Source organism: Camellia sinensis, chromosome 7 (assembly GCF_055761805.1).
Source record: "Camellia sinensis isolate YWXY chromosome 7, ASM5576180v1, whole genome shotgun sequence".
Classification (NCBI taxonomy): Eukaryota; Viridiplantae; Streptophyta; class Magnoliopsida; order Ericales; family Theaceae; genus Camellia; species Camellia sinensis.
The window spans coordinates 31,940,355-31,944,050 of record NC_138967.1 but is presented as its reverse complement, the minus strand read 5'-3'; positions in this window follow the sequence as shown (position 1 = coordinate 31,944,050).

Below are 3,696 nucleotides of genomic sequence, written 5' to 3'. Positions count from 1 at the left end.
AACCAACTTATTTCTAGACTTTTAGTTTACAACAAGGATGGATTTCAGAAGGTTGACAAGCGAGACCCATTGTCAAAAAAACCCTACAGATGAAACTAGGATTGGTTGTATCTTCAAAATGATAATAAAAAGATCTTAATTTCTTCATTTCATCATGGTATCAGAGCTAATCTCTCTTACGAGTTGATCCATGGTTCCTTTAACTTCTTTGTTATCTTCTCTCATGGCTTCAACCTCACTTCCTCTAAATCTCTCATTACTGATTTCTAACCTTTCTTCGTTTATCACCATCAAGCTTGATGCATCAAACTTTCTGATATGGAAAAATCAAGTGCAGAATATTCTCATTGCTACTAGTCTTCTTGGCTTTGTTGATGGTACTATACCATGTCCACAAATGAGAATTACAGATCTTTCTGGTTCAAAAAAAGACAATCCTGAATATCTGCAATGGAAAATTATTGATGCACACCTGTTCAGTTGTATTACTACAACTTTTTCACCTGCAATCTATTCATCTGTTCTTCATCTTCATAGCTGTGCTGAGATCTGGACTGCTTTATATAAGGGATTCACTTCACTTTCTCGATCTCATGTTCATCAGTTGAAGAACAAATTAAACTGCATTTCTAAAAAAAACAGATTCGATGGAGAATTATCTCTTCAAGATTAAAGACTTGGTTAGTCAATTGGCTCTTGTTTCTTCATTTATAGATGATGAAAATCTTGTTCTTCTTACCTTGAATGGTCTTCCTGATGAGTATGATGCCTTCAAGACTACCATTCGAGCCAGATCAGAGTCAATTTCTATGGAAGAATTGACTGCTCTTCTTTTTTCTAAAGCTATTCATATTGAATCCAAACTTCGAAAGCTTCCTTCTGAACCTACTATGGCCTTCTCTTCTGTTCGAGGTTCTTCTAATTCTAATCTCAGAGGTCGTGCTTCTAGCTTCAGAGGTCACTCTTACAGAGGCAATACTAGAGGTGGTAGTAAATCTGGATCTAATTTCACCAATTCTGGTTTTTCAAGGAATTTTCATGATCAATGAGGTTTTTCTTGCGTCAGAGGTAGATCTATAACTTGTCAAATTTGTGAAGGTTCTGGTCACTCTGCATTGGACTGCTGGTATCGGATGAATTCTCAGTTTCAATCTTCTTCTAGTTCTCAGCATCCTTTTGAGTCCAGCTCTAGAGCATTTGTTGCTGCAACTCAATCAATTGCTTCTATTCCTCAAACTCCTTGGTACTTGGACTCTGCTGCTACAGATCATATCACTCATGATCTTTAAAATCTCAATTACTCACAGCCCTATCAAGGATCAGATCAGCTCACTGTAGGTAATAGAACTACAGTTCCTATTCACAATACTGGTAAGGGACTGCTTCCTACACCTCATTGTTCCTTGCGATTGAATCATATTTTACATACTCCTTTAATTTCTTCTAACCTTCTGTCGGTTCACAAATTTACTAAGGATAATAATTGTCTCATCACATTTGATGATTCTAAATTTGTGATTCAGGACAAAGATTCAAAGAGAATTCTTCATCAGGGTTCTAGTACCAATGGCCTATACCATTTTCACTCTACTCTTTTATCTGTGCTGACTTCTGATCTATCTGTCCATAATGCTTACTTCACTACATCACACACACCTGTTTCTTCCTCTATTTGGCATAATAGATTAGGCCATCCCTCCTTAGTGAAGTATAATCATCTTAAACCATTTTCGAATGTTTCACAGAAAAATGTCATTTGCTTGTACTGATTGTTGCATAGCTAAGAGTCATCGACTTCCTTTTCAATTGTTTAATACTACTGTAAATGATTCTCTTTCTCTTATCCATAGTGATGTATGGAGGCCATGTTCTTCTACTTTTAGTTATAAATACTACTTGCTTTTTGTGGATGATTTTAGTCAATTTACTTGGCATTTTACATTATCTTATAAAAGTGAAGTGTGTGATAAGTTCATAGAATTCAAGGCGTATATTGAAAAACAATTTCATATTTCATTGCAAATTCTGAGAACTGATGGAGGATCTGAATATTTTACTAATAAAATGCAATATTTCTTGCGTACCCAAGGTGTTATTCACCAGCATTCTTGTCCTCACACTCCTTCTCAGAATGGCACTGCTGAGAGAAAACACAAGCATATCACTGAAACTGCTAATGCTCTTCTTCATCACTCATCTGTGCCATTACAATACTAGTTTGATGCTGTTGCTGTTTTTACTTTTCTTATTAATAGACTTCCCTCTTCTAAGCTTGGACATAAATCTCCTTTTGAAAAGCTTTTTCAATACACTCCAGATTACTCCTATTTTCGAGTGTTTGGTTGTCAATGTTTCCATTGGCTTAAGCCTTATCAGCCTCTCAAGTTACATCCTAAATTTGTGTCCTGTGTTTTTCTAGGCTATCATCCTTTTGCTAAAGGTTATCGATGTCTTGATCCACTCACAAGACGAGTCTATTTGTCTAGACATGTGGTCTTTAATGAGCAGGTGTTTCCATTTGCTAATTTGTCTTTTTCTACATCTTTTCAATCTTCTTCAACATTACCTGATATTCAATCTTTTTTCTGGCCTTCTTCTTCTATTGTTTCTCAGTCCTTCTCCAATTCAGTTTCTCCTCATCTTCCCTCTTCTAATTCTTCTTTACCTGCTTCTGCAGTTCCTATTCAGTCCATTTCTATTGAGTTGCCCCCTCTACCTCCTTCTCATTCTTCTAATCAGCATCCCATGATTACCAGATCTAAATCTGTTGCCACTCCTCACTATTTGGTTGCTTCCACTGAAACTGCCACTGCTACCTACTCTAATCCTGAACCTTCTTCTCACAGAGAAGCTTTGCTTTCTCCTGTTTGGCATAAAGCTATGCTTGAGGAGTTCTTTGCTCTTCAACAACAACATACTTGGTCTTTGGTGTCTCTTCCATCTAACAAGACTGTCATAGGCTGTAAATAGGTTTTCAAGGTTAAAAGAAATTCTGATGGCACTATTGCAAGGTATAAGGCTCGATTGGTTGCCAAAGGGTACCTGCAGCAAGAGGGCATTGATTTTTATGAGACTTTCAGTCCAGTGGCTAAGCAACCCACAATTCGAATCTTACTTTGTCTTGCCCTTCACCATCAGTGGTTTGTTAAACAGTTAGACATTTCCAAGGCCTTCTTGAAGAAGAGGTATTCATGCTTCAGCCTCCAGGTTTTGAGGATTCTTCCTCATCTAATCAAGTGTGTAAACTGCACAAGGCCTTATATGGCTTGAAACAGGCACCAAGAGCTTGGTATTCAACATTTTTTAACTACTTGTTGTCTCAAGGCTTTACTAATAGCAAATGTGACTCTTCTTTGTTCATTCAAAGGACTTCCACTTTAGTCACTTATCTGTTAATTTATGTGGATGATATCTTGATCATGGGTGATAATCTTTCTCACATCCAATCTCTCATTACAAAGATGCATAATGTGTTCTCCATGAAGGAATTAGGTGACATTGCTTATTTTCTTGGTATTTCAGTCCAACCTACTAGCTCAGGATATCTTTTATCTCAATCCAAATATGCAAAAGAAATTCTTCTTAAAGCTGGCTTATCCTCTTGTAAGCCTTACCCTTCACCTATCTCTGTCAAGCCTAGCGTTCCTCCAAATGCTTTTCTACTTTTTTCTGATCCAGCTCTTTATAGAAGTATTG